The 18,639-nt window shown below is 33.0% G+C and overlaps 1 pseudogene; it reads right to left on the minus strand.

Annotated features, from left to right (window-relative positions):
* Nucleotides 1–131: 131 nt before the first annotated feature.
* Nucleotides 132–18,280, minus strand: LOC125163683 (PRELI domain-containing protein 2-like; annotated as a pseudogene).
* Between the last annotated feature and the right edge of the window lie 359 nt (nt 18,281–18,639).

The following is an 18,639-nucleotide window of genomic DNA, read 5'->3' on the forward strand; positions in this document are numbered from 1 at the left end:
TTTCATGTCCTCTTCTGTAAGCTGCCAGCACCATCCTTAAATTTGTATTTTTAAACCTGCATCAGTGATGGGTTGTGGCCAAGAAGTGATTCTGGAGCAAAAGTAGCACAATACAGCTCCCTGATGATTGGTTATTCAGGTAAGGGGGCACTACACTGTTCCTAGCAGCATCTCCATCATTCTAATTCCCTTCTGGGCTCCTTGTCTTAAGAATGAGCTGGCAAAAGTTTCCAAAATGCAGTAGAGAAAGCCAGCCCCTGTGATTGAAATCCTGCCTCTTTGAACTAACTCTGTTCAATCTGGATTTTCCATAATTTCCCAGAAAACAGTCTTCCTTCATAGATGCATATTGAGTCCACATAGGGCAGTGACTGCATGTAGCCATGCTTCTTTCCTGAGGATTGAGCTATGTTTCCTCTTGCAAATGGATACTAGGTACATTTAAAATGCTCACTTTTCTTAAAATTTTTGGAACCACATTCTGACAGACTGCAATCTTCTTTCTATAGATGATTCTTTTTGACACATCTCTTTTTTCCTCCACAGTTTTATGGAGTTGACTTTTTCCCCCATGGGGTTAGAATACTTTATTTATACTCTATCTTCTCTTTATTTTTTTAATTAAAAAATTTTAATGTTTATTGATGAGAGAGAAAGAGAGCAAGTGCAGGAGGGGTAGAGAGAGACAAAGATACACAATCCTAAGCAGGCTCCAGGCTCTGACCTGTCAGCACAGAGCTGGACGCAGGGCTCGAACCCATGAACCACGAGATCATGACCTGAGTAGAAGTGGGTCGCTTAACTTACTGAGCCACCCAGATGTCCCTCTTTCTTCTCTTTATTACTCCAAGGTGGTAAATATTTCTGCAGACTACTTCTCTTGGACAACTAGAAGTTCTCTGTCCCCCTGTCTGATGTCAGAGCTCATGCTCTTCCCGTTTGCACCATTCTGCTTCATGTTGTACCTAATCTTTTTTCAGAGGAAGCTGATGACCCCCACTCAAAATCTGGTGCATGTCCACCCTGACCCACATCCCCAGGTGCTGGACATCAGGCTCTGCCCTCCAGCCACAGAAGACCACACCTACCCTGCCAAAGGGGCCTGCCCCCACACCCCCCCACCCCCCTGCCAACACTCTACAGTATTTAAATTAGATCTCTCTGGGCACCTGGTTGGCTCAGTCAGTTAAGACTCCAACTTTTGATTTCAGCTCAAGTCATGATCTCATGGTTGGTGGGGGCTGAGCCCTGGGTTAGGCTGTGTGTTGACAGTGTGGAGCCTGCTTGTTTTTTTCTCTCTCCCTCTCTCTCTCCCCCTCCTCCGCCTGCTCTCTTAGTCTCCCTCTCTCTCTCAAGTAAATAAACATTACAAAACTGGATTTCTCCATCATTAAATATCCATTATACTAGAAGGAATGAAAACATATGTATTTATTATTTAAATATTAGACACAATGTCCATTTCAAAAAGCATGGATTTAAGTTTGACTTAATAGCTTGAGAGCTTTCTTTAAAAAATCAGAAGAGAAAGCTATTTATAACAAAGATAGCATTCTGAGACCTTAATTATTTATGTAATATTTAAAAGATCAAATAAACTGTGTGTGTGGGGAGGTGTAGGTGTGGGGAGGGCTGGGGAAAGTGATTAATATAAATGTAGTTGTGGCTAACATAAATAAAATGGCAATGGAAAACTAATGAGTGAACTTTTATACCATGTGCTAAGAACTTGAATGGAATTTTATATAGTTTTTCTTGTTTTTTTTTTAATTTTTATTTTAAATCTTCACAGGAGACCAATTGGAGACTGTGTATTATCTGACTTTTATTAATGAGAAAGCTGAGTCTGAAAGATTTATTTTCACACATTATAGATCACTGAAATTAAAAACAAGAGACTCTCACTTATAACCCTGTATTCTTTCTATGGGTCATGTATTATTGTCTATTTCATGTCTATTTCTTTCATACCACTACCTCAGTCATATCCCTACATCATTGTTTCATTGGTCCAAATCGTTGAAATAATATACTGTTAAGAAAATCCATGAGGTATTTCAATGTCACAATTTATCTCAATGTAAAATGGAAATAATTATCCAAAACCTGTCAATAGCATGTCTCTTCTACAATAACTGAGATAATAGCATGAGAAAGTGTAAGTATTTTAGAAATTCTAAGATGATAGAAAGTGCAGGATGTCATATGTAAATTGCTTGTATTCATCTCTTGTAATATTTGAAATTGTTTTTATTCTTTAACAGAATTATACAAATGAATGTTATCTGACTTATGTTCCTGATTCATATTCATTTAACTCTTCTTTGGATAAGACATTGCTCACAACATAATAATCATAAATATAAGGCATAAAAGAGAAAATGTTTATCTGGTATTATCAACACATACTAAACACTTTAAATCTATTGTTAGAATATATGTCTTTAACTTGCATGCCACCATGTCAAAATCAGAATAAAGGTGATGACTTTTTCTGCCTTTTCCCATTATAAAAATATGAATATTTTTAGGCATGATAATTCTCTTTATTGTTAGGCTTCTGTGCTATCGGATACCATGAAGAACATTTTAAATCTTATTTTTGCAAAGCATAAAACTCAAACATGCTTTTGTTGATAGTATTTCTTACTTTACAAGGAAAAGTAGCATATTTCAGGTAGAATTTTAACGTTTTTGGCTTCCCAGCTTCTCACACACACATTTTGACTTGTATTTCACTGGCCCAACAATTATTTTGAATATTTATGAATCCCATTTTCTTGTTTCCCAATTTTTGATTTATGTTCTGAATAGTTGTAGTAATCATATAATAATAATAAAGTATGGGGTTGCTTTGGGTTGCTTTATACCCATTATTTTTTGGGTGGGTAGAGGAGATGTGTGATATCAGACAATGAAGATTGTTTTATTATGACTGTATTCTTACCTGCTTAAATTTAAAGTTTGTTCCTGTGTTTAGAGATAGAAAACAAAAAACAAAACAAAACAAAACAAAACAAAACTTAATGGAAAGATGTTGGTGAAAGCTGGTAACTTATGGAGCTAATATGGCAAGGGTATCTTGGTGTAAACTTTTATATGCAGGGCTACAATGATAACATTTTGCAGAGTATCAGAGATAAGGCCATTTTTCCTAACTTTCCATAGAAGTTATCAATGTTTTGATTCCAAGAATACATAGAAATGTTTGTATCATCAGTAAAAGTAGACTGTACATGAATACTATTATGTCAATAACAGTGGCACCATGAAGTCTTCCCAAATAAGTGACAGGGTATGTTTTGTTTTTTGTTTTGTTTGTTTGTTTGTTTGTTTTTTGTTTTCTTTTGTGAGCATACATGAGACACTTCATTGTGAACTCTCAGAAGAGTGGGAAGGACACATTAAGGAATGTCTAATTTCCAACAATAAATTTCCCGAGGCCACCATAATTTAGGCACAAAAAGGACAGGTAATATGGCTTTGCTTTGTGATCAAAAGCTTCTGGCATTCTAGTTAAAATGTTAATAGTAGTAATTACAACAATAATGAAAGAAATCATTGAGACAGTATTCTCAGGATTCAACATATAGTTTCTGTTTTCCAACTTGACATTAATCATATGATATATGTGATATGGCTATTACTATAACTGTTTTACAGATGAAGAATTTGAAATTCAAAGATGTTAAATAACTTTTCCAAGGTCACATAACAACTAAATAGTAGTCAAGACTGAAATCAATTGCTCTTACTCTAACCGTGCTATCAATCAGCATTGCTGGGTTCATTTAGTGCATTTTAACACATGAGAAGTACTTGTTTTGTACATCAGTAAATACAGACTAAAACAACTGGCAAAACTGAAAAGATGGAGTCTGAAACTGGAATAAAGTAGAATATTACAAATAGAATACTTGTAAAGGTAAAAAATTAAGAAATTATTTTCACTTGAAGATCTAATCAGTTTGTATCTTGTTATCCAGAACTCTATCATATGCCTACTTATATATGACAAGAAGTTCAGAAATGTGCTTCATCCCATGTACCCAAACTGGCAGCTAGACTCTCCACTATGTATAGTACAACTGAAAAGTGGACAGGGGAGAGAGATAGATAATAGATGATTGAGAGATACTGGTAGGTGCAGGAGCTATTTAATATTAACACTCAATTAAAATATATATTTAAGATAAATCTCAATAGAAGTAAAGCAAAAAATTTCATATTATTTTTCTCATGTTAAATTGCACATTTTCTATTTTTGTTGTTGTTGTTGGCTTCTTAAATTGCCACTTACTTGTTTAGATTATTCACAATTGGCTAAAGTTTAAGGACTAGTATTTCATAAATTGTTGGGGAGAAGATGACCAGCTTTGTCAATAAGGGAATTTGACACTGTGTATCAAAAACATAAATTATTCTGTACAGAATACAATCTCTACAGGGACAGGAAACCTGGCAGTAAGTGCCAGTGTTCTGAGATGAATGCCAGGCCCCATACAGACAGGCACCAAATATTGTTTGAATGAATGAGTTAAATACCTCTAATTCTAGTAATTCTGATACCAGAAAAGCATTTTAAGGAATAAAACAGCTTAGCATTAAACATATGTAAAAGAGTGCTAAATTTGACCTTCTTTCCAAAACTAAAAATGGAAACAATATACATATCCCAAAATATCAGACTACTTGATTAAATTACATTGTGTTCATACAATAGGATAGTAGAGATTTATTTTAAAAAAGCAATAATTATGAATATAGTAAAACTTTGGTTGGGGAGAATAAATCGTTCTGGAAACGTGCTTGTAAGTCAAAGCACTTGTGTATCAAACTGAATTTCAAGAACCATTGGCTCAGTTGTGATCATGTGACATTTGGTGTCAGGTACTACTTATATTGCAAGACATCTCTCATTTATCGAGTTAAAATTTATTAGAAAGGTTTGCTGTTCTTGCGGAACACTTGCGGAACAAGTTACCCACAATTTTTACTGTACATGGAGAAATATTTACTGTATAGGGAGATGTTTATGCTAAATGAAACAGCAGTTGCTATATATACATAATATGAGATAGAGTGGTAACAGCACACCATTTTACTGCTACTCTATAAAGCAAATGTATAATGGATGTTAAATAGTACTCTCAGGTTAATTTCATCTTTACAACAGATAAATTTAATCTTAGACATCTTCAGACTTATGAAGTCACTATTACTAATAAATTGTTAATTATTTTAAGTCTTACATCAGCCCTATGAGATCTGTACCATTTAATTCCCGTAGAAACTGAAACCCAGAAAGCTTATTGACCTTGTTCTAGAATACACATTAAAGACTAGCAAAGAGAGGGTTTGAAACCAGGGAATCAAGCTCCTGAGCTATTCATCTTAAACCTTCTATTCTATGCCTGAAGCCATATGCATTATAATTTATTTAGGTTTTACCTTGTGTGTTGGGTTATAGTAATATTTGTTTATTTTCTTATAGTGAATATACACTACTTTTATAACCAGAAAGCTTAAATAGGAAGTGAAAATTTTTTTTAAAGGAATAAGGTAATATAAAGGCATTTGGAGTAGAAGACAAATAGTTTGCACAACAAATTACAAATGTCAAGGAATCAATACAGTTAGTAACATTATTAGAGTCTGAGGCTAACTGTGGTATAGTATTGGGGCATTATGTCAAAAAGCTGTGGAGAAACATGAGAGGGGCCATTGCTACTTTTTTGAGCTCTAATTCTGTGGTTAATGTTTCAAGTTGTGATTTCCCTGACTCTGATGTGTTTTCTCCTTTCCATGGTCTAGTAAGTACCAACTGACAGGATCAGAACTTAATAGATTGTTTGATTTTAGTGTAATTTAAAAAAATAAAATGCATTTTTTATTCATGGATAAAATATTAAAAATTCCCTGACTTTAAAAAAATAGAGAAAAAGTTGAGAAACATATTTATTATGTCCACTGAAATTTTATTTAAAAGCTATGTCACCAGAATGCAAAACCATTTGATTGAATGTCCCTAGCACTCTCTGAATTCAATAAAAAAAGTCATATTAAATGTTCTTTATATTTTATATTTCTCCATTTGTCATTACATTATGCTGAATTTTATTTTATAAAGATGCTCCTTATATAAAAAATTAACAAATTTTCTATAAAAATATTGCATATCAAAGGTTAAAAATCTAAAGAACATTTATCAATGTTTCTGTTAAAAACAAATTCATTTTCAACAATAATATTTTTCGATGAGTCATTTTGCAACCCAACTCATGTCTTGTTAATATTACATTCTTATTTTGAAATCAAATCTGTATAAGACTATACTATATTTGGAATAAAATGCCTATGATTAAAAAAAGAATCAGTGGTTCCAAAATTAGAATACTATTTGTATTTTTTCAGTGGACATAGAATTACTTTATTTGAAGTTCTTTCTAAATGCAGTGTACAGAATTGTCTTTATATTTCAAAATAATTTAAATGACAGTAAAGCAAAATCCTTTTAATCTGTAACTTAAATAATGTCTAGAGTTCACAGTGGATATAACAGAAAGTCAAGATATCTTGACAATTGAAAAGGACATTTTCAGTTTTCAGTTAGTTCTATACATGTCTATAATATATACATATATATATATATGCTTATGTTATAGACATATATATTTGTGTATATGTCATACACACATATACATATGTTCTCATATATTAATACACACATATATGAATGAAACATGAAAATATACCTACATATATTATATATATTTATCCAAAAGATCTTTAAAGTCCCTGTAAATGTTATAGTTACTCCTTCAATGTAACGAAAAGGAAGAAAAGCCATTCTCAGCTATGAAGTGGTTGAAAAGAGCACCTTGTCCAAATCTCAGTGGGGGAGTGTGAAATTCTTTAATATCTAAAGTGTGCAATATCAGAGCAGCATCAGATCAGGACAAATCAGATCTTAGTAACTGAGAACATAGAAGGAGAGTGTCTTTACACTCTAAAATTTATCAGCATGAATATCAGAAAGATTTAAAGTTAAAGGAGGGATTCATATTCTGTTGTGGAGACAGAGAATAACCTAGAACCAACATAGTAGAGAAATAAATATGCCTTTCAAGGAAAAAAAAAATCAGAGCTGTCCTATAGCCATGCAGGGCTAAAATTTCATATGAGCTCATGTTAGAGGATTTGCATTGTGATCACAGTTTATTAAATTTAAATTTTTCTGCAAATAGTCATATGATAAAATAAATACCATAAATTAATACAACATAATTCTTTTGCCCATTTATTACTTAAAATGTATTTAATTGTTTACAATCTGTTACAATAGTAATTCCTTTTTTGAACATTCTTATATATTGATCTCTGTTAACAAGTGCAAGTACCAATCTTTTTGATCCTAGCCCATCTGTATAATTTTAAAAATGATTAAAAATCTCCTCAAATATTTTATATGGTCTATATTTATCAATACTCTTAGAAATTAAAATTAAGATATTTCAAAATCCTTGCTTATCAATTTAATTAATAATAATAACAATTATAATAAGATACTATTATATGTTAATGCATTTTATTGAAAATAATATTATCCTAAATAAGTAATTAGAAGAATACCATTGGTTTACACTTTAACAGAAAAGATCTGGACTATCATTTCTATTCTTGCATTCAATCTCTTGCAATAAGTTTTTCTGCTTGAAGAATATAAGGAAAAGTTGGCCTCACACAAAAATTATGTTGGAAAAAAATAGAAGTATTTTAGTAGTCTTTTTCAGATAATTGTAGCTATTTTTGATACTATATTCCATCTTGACCAGTGGTAGTTTCTTAAAAATTAATCATAATGTAGAATCTGAATCCATATCAATGAATCTTTTACACTTTTGTATTGTAATATTAGTTAGTTTACCTTTGAATGGGTATTTTACCCATATTTGATTTTGTATCATATTTGTTCAATGAATTCTACAGATCTTCCTAATATTGACACATTTTATTTTTCATATTGGAATTAATAATATCTCCATCTTACTATCAGAGAAACTTGAAATGTTCGAAAGGTACTACAAGTTTCTGCAATTCTAATGCTTGAAACTGACATTTTTTAAACTGTGTATAATGATGAAGAAAGATCACTATTGGTATCGTTTGGTGTGTATATCTTGATAAGAAACCAGAAGTGTTACTTACTATCGTTTCTGCATCGAAAGTGCAAACATCAATACAATTATTTCAAGATAAAAAAATGACCATGCAAAAGGGTTTTTCAGCACTTTGCATATTTCAGTAATATTGGTATTTTTTTTGCCAAGCATTTCCATAAATTATCTTTTATGATGGTTAGTTTGCACTTATTCTCAACTGATGTCGGCAAAAAGTTAAGTATAGTCACATCTGTATGTGCATTTGTAAGTCAAAAGTACAACCTGAAGACAAGATGCTAACTCAGTCTTCATGTTTTCAGCTAAAAATTTTGTTTCACTGAAGTTTTAAGATTTATTCTATCATTTAAAAGTATATTGGCAAAACTTTTTTTACTAGCTTTTTATCTGGCAGGCATTTACTAATGTCAACTACACAAGGCCTTTTCAATTTCCCAGCCATCATGTACCCTTATCCAACCAATGAAATACAAAGATTTACCCTGTGAGAGACTCCATGACTTTTTCAAATGACTTTCAGCTCTAGAAAAGATCATCATGCTTACCTTTAAAAGATTCAAGTATTTTTTTCCTTTAAACTCAGAGTGATTGGTTTCAAAATGATGCCATATTTTAAATGGCACATAATACTATTTAAAATGTCTGTGGTATAAGAAACAATGAGTCAAATGATTAACATAAAGCTGAGAGATAGATGGTCTTTGTCATATTTTCCTTTCTTAGTTACAGCTGACCCAGTTTATTTGGACTAGCTTCCTTGTTCATGAGTCAGAATACTCACTGAAATGTCAAACTCATCTTTTCAGCAGCTATAATCATAGATGGTAAAGCTGTGGGTTGAGAAAACATGTTGACTGTCCCTTTTTAGGCCAACATTCCAGCATTAACCAAAGAAAAATATATTGTAAATACATTTTATTTTATTTTAGGGACACAATATTTTATTCTAAAATATCTGTTTCAAATGAAATTTAAGCATTTGGAAAGTTTTTTTTTTAATTTTTTTTAACATTTATTTATTTTTGAGAGACAGAGATAGAGTGCAAGAGGGGGAGGGGCAGAGAGAGAGGGAGACACAGAATCTGAAGAAATCTCCAGGCTCTGAGCTGTCAGCACAGAACCCCACATGGGGCTCAAACCCACAAATAGTGAGATCATGACCTGAGCCAAAGTCAGACACTCAACTGACTGAGCCATCCAGGCACCCCTGGAAAGGTTTTTAAGCAACATTTAAAACAAAAAGATAAGTGAAAAACAAGAATCTGAAGTGTATTTAGCTGTGTTTCCACATATTTACATTTACAATGATTATTCTAATATCTGGAGGAGTTTCTAGCATTTGCTATCTGCATTCTTTGTTTTGCCCTTTTTCTGATTTACAGTTTACTCTTTCTATATTGTCTTCTTTTTGAATTATTGAGATCTTCTGTTGTTACTTTGTCTTCCCTCTGATTCATTGGTTATTTGCTCTTATATGCTGCAAAGATTTCCTTAGATATTTGAAAAGATCCCCTGGACTTTCTAGCATATACTCACAAAAGGCTTTCATTTAAAAGCAAAGTGACGGTTTACAAGAGGAATAGAGTGCTGGCAAGCACTGAGGACTAAGACCGAGAATTGTAGAAGCTCTCAGGAAACTACAGTCCCTTGGTTGCTTGATACAGCTAAGTTCATCAAAGCAGTTAGGCCTGCAGCAAACCATTAGTAATGAAAACACATCACCACGGGATATTTGAACCTTGAACACCAAAACAAAGATCCTGAGGCCTGTATCTTAGCAAATAGTTAAAAACTGGACCCTCAGACATCCTCAGGGATGAAGACAAAACTTTATCAGTCCATTCTGTAAATCAACTCTATATTTGCATATGCCTTGTTCTAATTCTTTAATAGTTAATCTACTTTATCCTTCCTATCTAATTTAATAGCATGTAAACTTAATATTATTATTCTCCCCTTGAAAAAACATTTTCATTTTTTATTATAGCCTTTTCCCCCATGGATTTGACACAATCATTGTTCTTTTATTTGGTCATAGTAATTACAATTTCATTTTAAGTCATATTAAGTCAAATATTTCTACAGTATATTTTCCACAGTACGTTATAGTTAGCAATTTTCAAAAAATCATTCTTGTTGACTTTCATTATTCTTTTTTTAATAAAATTTTTTTTCAGAAAATGCTGAAAATAAAACCTAAGATGAGTCCACACTACCAGTTTCACTCATTACTTTTGTTACAATAAAAATTTAAAAGTATTTCTAAAGATATATGGCTAGATAAGACCTCTTCTACTCTATTATAGGATATATTATATTTATTATCTTATTAAAGTGTGGATATAAAAAGCCATAGTGCCCTCTGACATTTCTTCTATAAGTGTGTGTTGTTAGCTTATGATTTGTAAAGAAAAACATTCATTTTATGCTTAACGTCAATAAGTATATTAAACTGGCATTCAAAGACTGAAATATTTCTATTTTCCTACTTGTGAGTTTACTTAGATATCTACATTCAGGCTTGAAGTTTTTGATATTCCAGTTAGTTACTATTCCCACCTTATTAACTTTCATTATGTTAGTCCAGGTTAATGTATAGCAGTTTGATACAAAATACTTTGTTTCATTGGTTATCTACAAATGGCATCAAAGTTGATTATATGTATTTACCTTAGTCAATTAGCTACTACTTATGTCTTCCTACTGGTCATTTATTTGTCAGTTATTTTATAACTAAAATCACTCAGAAATCCACATGTGAAATCTTCTTTATCATATAGATGGTAAATAATTCAAAATATCATGATTTTCCAAGACTTGCATTAGATTTAGCAAAACATCAAGTGGCCAAAACGTGTGTTATTTAAGAGGTGTCAAAGCATTATATTCATCTTATTTTTCTCTACAGTATAGGAATATATCAATAAACTCTGAAGCATATTACCTGAAAATATTTCAGTTGATAGTTTTGACATGAGCAGTAGATACTTTGATGTGAACACACTTTCCTGTTTCTTTCTCAGGAAATTTTTAAGAAATAAATTGTGAAACTATCAGGACATATTTTGGATGATTTGAATAGGCTGAACATGAGATACTTAGCTAAAATTTTAGTAAGTTAAATGTCAATCATTAATTTGAACAGAAAATTTAAATTTTAAAATCTATTTATGACTAAGATCATACAATGAGCAGAGGAACAAAGACACAAGTAAATTAGCTAAAAGGCATAAGTGACTACAATTTGGAGACTGGAGAAGATCTCTTTTGAAATGTATGGATAATGGTAGGGTAATTTTTTCCCCTCAGTAAATTCAGCCTTAGTTCCTTTTAAAAATCATTGGACTCTATAGGACCTTTGAGCTTCTCTGGCTATAGGAGTCCACTAAGTACAAGATATTAAACAAATAATCATTATTTAATGAGGAGCCAGATAAAATTTCATAATTAGAAATGAAGTGTGTAAAGTTATAATTTTTTTTCTAGAAAACAAACAAAATATTATCTCATGCCCTAATCTTCTGGTCCTAGTAGCATAATTTAATCATTTGAGATAATGTTAATGAATTGAATAATTTTTCAATAATTTGAAACAATTTTTCAAAATTCAATAATTTTTCAGTTTTTCAATTTTCAATTGAATAATTTTTCAAAAATTTTTCAATTTTTCTTTTTTTTTTAATTTTTTTTTCAACGTTTATTTATTTTTGGGACAGAGAGAGACAGAGCATGAACGGGGGAGGGGAAGAGAGAGAGGGAGACACAGAATCGGAAACAGGCTCCAGGCTCTGAGCCATCAGCCCAGAGCCTGACGGGGGGCTCGAACTCACAGACCGCGAGATCGTGACCTGGCTGAAGTCGGACGCTTAACCGACTGCGCCACCCAGGCGCCCCAATTTTTCAATTTTTCAATTAACCTAATAAATACAGGGCTCTGTCTTCTACATATTATCTCTCCTATGACTTCTAAAGTCCAGTTGACATAGCATCCAGATTTTGGTGTGGAATAGGTAGTAGGAGCTAATTTGGTCTATTCATCTGCAAGCATTTTCAGAAACACACTTTATCTCATCTTGTTATTCATCATAAGCTTCTTTCTTTGTTCTATCTGATAAGAGTTTAGACCCATGAACATCCTAGCCACCTAGGAAATTTAGATTATTTCAAGTGCCAAGTATTTTTCAGGTCTGCTTGCTCTTTGTCATGTATATAGTACTTTACAAATATTCAGATAAAAGTAAGAAATGATGCAAACTGAAATTCTTTCCAAAACTCTTTCTTGGGTTGGTCCCAAGATACTTAGCTGGAGAGGGTTTCTCAAGTCTTATACTTAAGCCTTATGCTGAGGTGCTTATTCTTACTACCATTTCTCCATTAAAGCTAGTTTACCGTTCTTATATAGTGGATTCTTTATGGGTTTCATTGAGCATATCCCTCATTAGAAAGGTACACATATGGGTAATCTTTAACAAGACTGTGGGAGAAAGGAAATGCAGTCCTTCTCTGTTCTCTGTTCTCTGTTCCTGTTTCTTTTAATGACAAACATATTAAGCTTGGTGTCCTTCAAAACTTTGTCTTTCGTTCTTTAAAATAGCAGAGTCTTGAAGATGAAGTCTTTCATTTTGAAGTTATTGTCCGTGCCTTAAGTGTAAAAATCGAATTTGAAACACAAAGCTAATTATTCTGTTGTTCTAAATTCATTTTGATCCTCCCTTTACTGCATGTTTTTGAACTCAATGTTCTTGAACTAATTGCAGGAAGATAGAGGGTGAAATACATGTTGGTTTCTAGGTCCAAATTTCTTTTATTTATTTATTTATTTATTTATTTAATACTTGAGATATTTTAACTTTATGTACCATGATTTAGCATTAAGGTAGGTATCTTGGAATTCTACATTTGAAATAAGTATCTTGGATGACCCATTCAAGGAAGTTCTCCTAATTCAATTTAATGAAGTCTATATCCTTTGTGTACTGACAGAAGAACTGATGGCATATCTGTGGCACTTTTTTTCTGGATCAGACCATGCCTGTTTGAGCAGACAGTACAACCATGAGAACCCTGGCCAAATTTCCTTGGATGGCGCCAGAAGTCCTGGTGACCTATGTTTCATTCTCAGATGCAAAGAAGCTAAAGGTGGTCCAAATTGTATTATAGCATATTTCTATTTGCACAAATTTTCTTATTTTTTTCAACTTAGCAAAACATGTATGCAGAGAGGTTTGTATATTTAAAAAATTTTTTAATGTTTACTTATTTTTGACAGACAGAGAGAGAGACAGAGTATGAGCAGGGGAGGGGCAGAGAGAGAGAGAGACAATAGAATCTGAAGCAGACTCCAGGCTCCGAGCTATCAGCACAGAGCCCAATGCAGAGCTCGAACTCACAGACCGCGAGATCATGACCTGAGCCGAAGTCAGATGTCCAACTCACTGAGCCACCCAGGAGCCCCGAGATTTGTATATTTTAAATAATCCAAGTGAGTAAGCAAACATAATCTATGTCAAAAGCTGCCTCATACCCAAAGTTAAGCACTATTATTTCTAACAAATCAATCCAGGGTGGTTTTGCTTACGTGTTAAATTTATATAAGTTAATTGCATTATATGTAGTCTTTCAGGTTTTGCTTCTTTTGGTCAGCATTACTTTTATGAGATTTCTGAATGCCATTGACTGAGCTTTAGCTATGCCATTTTAATTTCTGTATGTTATTCATTTGGGTAAATATATCCTAATTAATTGCAACTTATGGATTGATATTTCAATTTTCCAGCTTGGAACTTTCACAAATAATATTGCTACTGATATTATTGTAGGTATCTTTTGGTACATATGTGAATACAATTTGGTTTAGAAATTGTTTTCAGCCTCACTAGATGCTTCCAAAAAAGCTTTCCAAAGGGGGTATGCACATTGAAATGTGTGACCAGTACATCCTTGCCAACATTTGGTATTGTCAGATGTTTGGTTTGGTTTTATTTTGTTTTAAATCCATTCTTAGAAGGAAACTTCTTCAAACTATTACAAGGCAGCTAACATTATATTTAATGGTAAAAGACTGGCACTTTTCCACCTAAAATCAAGGAATAGGCAAGGGTGTCCATCTACTATTTCTCTTCAGCATTTTATTGGAAGATTTAACCAGCACAGTAAGACAAAGCAATGAAAGAAAGAAATTAAAACAAAGAAATAAAGCTGCCATAACTAATAAGTGTGGTTAGGAAGTTTGTAGGACACAAGGGGAATCTTCAAAAATGCCTAGGTATCCACCTTCATTCTTCAAGAGGATTTTTATGGAGCTTATAATTCTAAACCAATACATTTCTTTTGCAGTATTCTGAAACAGTGGGGAGGATCCAAATAACCAACCAAGTTAGGAAGGTATGCTTTATCATTGATGCTATTTAGAAATGCCAGTGTATAATACAAAGCAGGCTCATTTCTACTCAGTTTTATTATGTATTTAAATTAATTACAGGGGCACTGAGATGGCTTAGTTGGTTAAGTGGCCAACTTTGGCTCAGCTCACGATCTCACGGTTCATGAGTTCGAGCCCTGCCTCGGGCTCTGTGCTGACAGTTCAGAGACTAGAGCCTGCTTCGGAATCTGTCTCCCTCTTCTCTCTGCCCTTCCCTTACTCACAGTCTCTCTCTCTCTCTCTCTCTCTCTCTCTCTCTCTCTCTCTCTCTCACACACACACACACACACAAATAAACATTACAAAAAAATTAAATTGATTATAGTGGACCCTCTTACTGCTTGTACTTGGGACAAAATACCTTCTTCATTTGCACTTGGTTTTCTATTATTTTTTAATTTTTTTTAATGTTTATTCATTTTTGAGAGACAGAGAGTGAGTGGGGGAGGGGCAGAGAGAGAAGGAGACAGGATATCTGAAGCAAGCTTCAGGTTCTGAGCTGTCAGCACAGAGCCCGTCGCGGGTCTCTAACCCAGGAACCGTGAGATCATGACCTGAGCCGAAGTCAGGCACTTAACTGACTGAGCCACCCAGGCCCCCTTTTGGTTTTCTATTATTAATGAATACTTACAGCTTTCAAATTTTTTGCTTAAAAGTCAACTGTTACTCTTAATTACAACGTGTGATTATTGCTTCTCTGTGTATAAGTGTGATTGTTCTTCTTTGAAGATAAGATAAAATAGATCCTTTCCCCATCTTACTGGCTGCTTTATAGATCTCTCTTCATTTTCCCAGGGTTTGTGAGGGTTTGAAAATGTATGATTGATGTATTTTATGAGTTTTTTTTAGGTGTTCTCTTATCTTTTTCCTTTCTTCTGATCTGTCTTCAATTCACCAATTTTCTTCAGTTATTAAATCTGGTATCTAGTCTACTCATTGAGTTTTTAATTTTGATAATCATATTTTTCAATTTGTATTTTAATCAGATCTGCCATATAATATTTATTATTTCCTGTCCCAACTTGAAATAATCAATCTAGCTGTTTCCCTCCTCTAATATATTAATCTTAGTTATTTAAAAATATAAATCTGGAAATTTCTATATATAGCCCTTTGGGTTTATTGTCTGTATATCTTCTTGTTCACATGAACATATAGATGTAAGCATTCATGCATACACAATCACACATAAACAAAACCAAAAATAATTATATGAAAAACCTTTCTTTGACTATTTTGAGAGCATATCTATGGAGAAGCAAAATAAGTATAGTTAATTTTAGCTAGAGGAAACATAGAATGCTGTTGTCAGGGATTCAGAATTTAATATGTAACTTTTCAACAACTCTTGTAAATTTTTCAGTGTTTACTTTTAACAAACAAAATATTAGGCAAAGTCTATGGTAGATGAAACAGAAAAAGATTACCTGTTTCATGGTGAACTTGGAAAAGGACTTGCAATTAAAGAATCATAGTTTGCTGATGGATCCTGTTTTTTCTTAAACTTTCCCTTATAATATATTTATGTCACTTACCAGGGCACTGAAGTGAAAATACTTTTTCTGTGACATAAACATGAAGACAGGAAGCCTGAAAGTAAAACTACTCTGCTTTATGCCAGCTGTTAAGCTGCCAGGTGTCAAGGTGGCCAACTGGGGCAGTGAGCCAAACTAAAAGTAATAATCAAGCTATTATACAAATTCAGGTTTTCCTTGACTTACGATGAGGTTATGCTTTACCCATCATAATGTGAAAATACTGTTAAGTCAAAAATGCATTTAATACACCTAACCTACCAAATATCACAACTTAGCCCAGACTACCTTAAATGCACTCAGAACAGTTATGCTGACCTACAGTTGTGCAAATTCCTGTAACATAAAGCATATTTTATAATAAACTATTGAATATCTCATTTAATATATTGGATAGTGTACTGAAAGAGAAAAACAGAATGGTTGTAAGTATATCATGTATTTACCCTTGTGATCATGTGGCTGACTGGGAGCTGCTGCCCAGCATCACAAGAGAGGATCATACCACATATCACCAGTCCAGGAAAAGAGCAAAATTCAGATTTCCAATTATGATGTCTACAGAATGCGTATCACTTTTGCACCAGTATAAAGTTGAAAAATTGTATGTCGAACCCTTGTTAAGTCAGGGACCATCTGTATTGCAATAGTGCAGGTAAGAAGAAAAGACCAAGAAACTTGGTAGCTCTCTAATTTCCACGTTTTCCCCACAGAATGACACTGGGCCAGGGTCAGTGAGATGACATGCAGTGCAGGTGGAGAAAATTGAGGAGAACTACAAAAGTCTCCTGTCCACGATTATTTTCAAGCCTTGATAACTTATTGAATTTGCCCTGTTTGTTTTTGGACTTGCCTGGGACCTGAGACCTCTTTTTCTACTACTTCTATATTTTTGGAATGGAAATGTCTATCCTATGACCATCCCAACAATGTATTCTATTCTATAAGTGTATAGCTTGTTTTCTAATTTCACAAGTCCATAGATAACAATGAATTTTCTCTCTGTATGAACCACACCTGGATTCTCACTCATAACTAAATTAGACTAGTTGAGTTGATTATTTAGCTGAGACTTGGGACTTTGAGTTGACAATGGAATGCATTAATCCTTTTGAGGGTGTCAGGATGAGGTGAACTTATTTTGTACCTAAGAAAGATATTAATTTAGGGAAGGACCGAGGGTGTACTTTTATGAGTTGAATTGTTCTCCCACAAAGATATATTGGAGTCCTCACATTAAAATATACTTATGTATAAGCAGAAAGGCTTGAATAATAACTCTACAAAATGTTTTTTCCTAGACTTAATATACTTGACTATCAAATACAACTAATGACAATCAGTTTGGTTTTTAATATAAATTAAATTGGTATAAATGCCTGTTCATGTCTATTTTGTTTATTATATAGTCTCACTTACATAATAACTATTTATTACAATAATTTGCTAAGATAGTTAGATAACATAATTTATTAGCATATTTATTCAGTTTGAACACAAAAGCAAAGATAAATTGGCTGATACCTTAAAATCACTACAGCTAGGATCATTTCACTCAAAACTACTTAGGATGTTTCTGGCACATGTCCCATATTCCAAATTTGTAATCCAGGCAAACCTGCAAAATGTAGGCATGAACAAGGGCAAAAGTTTCCATATCTACTTGATATTTACAAATTAATAGCTTCTTTCAAGTAGATATGGATATATGTTTACTATTGTCCATATATTTTCAGATGGCCATAAGGTTTTCTCTGCCAAACGGCAAATGATTAATAACTAGAAAATAAACAAGATGAAACAAAACAAAGAACAACAATCAGCCTCCTAGACTTTGTATATTCAACTTGGTGTATTACTAAGCTTTTTATCTAGAGCTATTAACAAGAACTGTAATCAAAGAGCTATACATGGTACTGCTCATCATGCAGAAACTCGATCATCTTTATCATCCTGTATCAGTAGTAAAAAATAAAAGAACAAATAAAGCTTGGACAATTATTTGAAGGAAGAGGTGCCATGACCTAAGGTATTCTTAACTTCCTTGGCCATTAAAAATTCACTGACCAGAAATCATAGGTTATCATTCTCTCAACTCTCACCTTGCGAGGCTGGCAATTATATGTCCAATAATGGACTGCCATCTTGTAAAGGTTTATTGCAATATACAAAAGTTTATAACTAACAGGTCTAGGCAGATTTACTTAAGGAAAACCTCAAAAACAACATAAGTAGGTCTTGTACTTCATTGGAAAAAGACCATATCAGAGCCTACTAACCCAGTGGTTATCTTTGAAAGCACATATTGTTGGATTTACATTTCCAAACTCACAATATATCAACTTCCATGACCTGGATGTCCTCAATGCTTGCAAATATAAAGCTGAGAGCCTTTGGGATTATCTAGAAACAGACAGCATAGTAAATAATTCAACTTTTCCAAAAGTTTTGGATCATATAGCCAATTTTTCTACTTCTAAGATTTCCAGACACAGATCTGAAT

The sequence above is a fragment of the Prionailurus viverrinus genome, chromosome A1, assembly GCF_022837055.1.
Source record: "Prionailurus viverrinus isolate Anna chromosome A1, UM_Priviv_1.0, whole genome shotgun sequence".
NCBI classification, from domain to species: domain Eukaryota; kingdom Metazoa; phylum Chordata; class Mammalia; order Carnivora; family Felidae; genus Prionailurus; species Prionailurus viverrinus.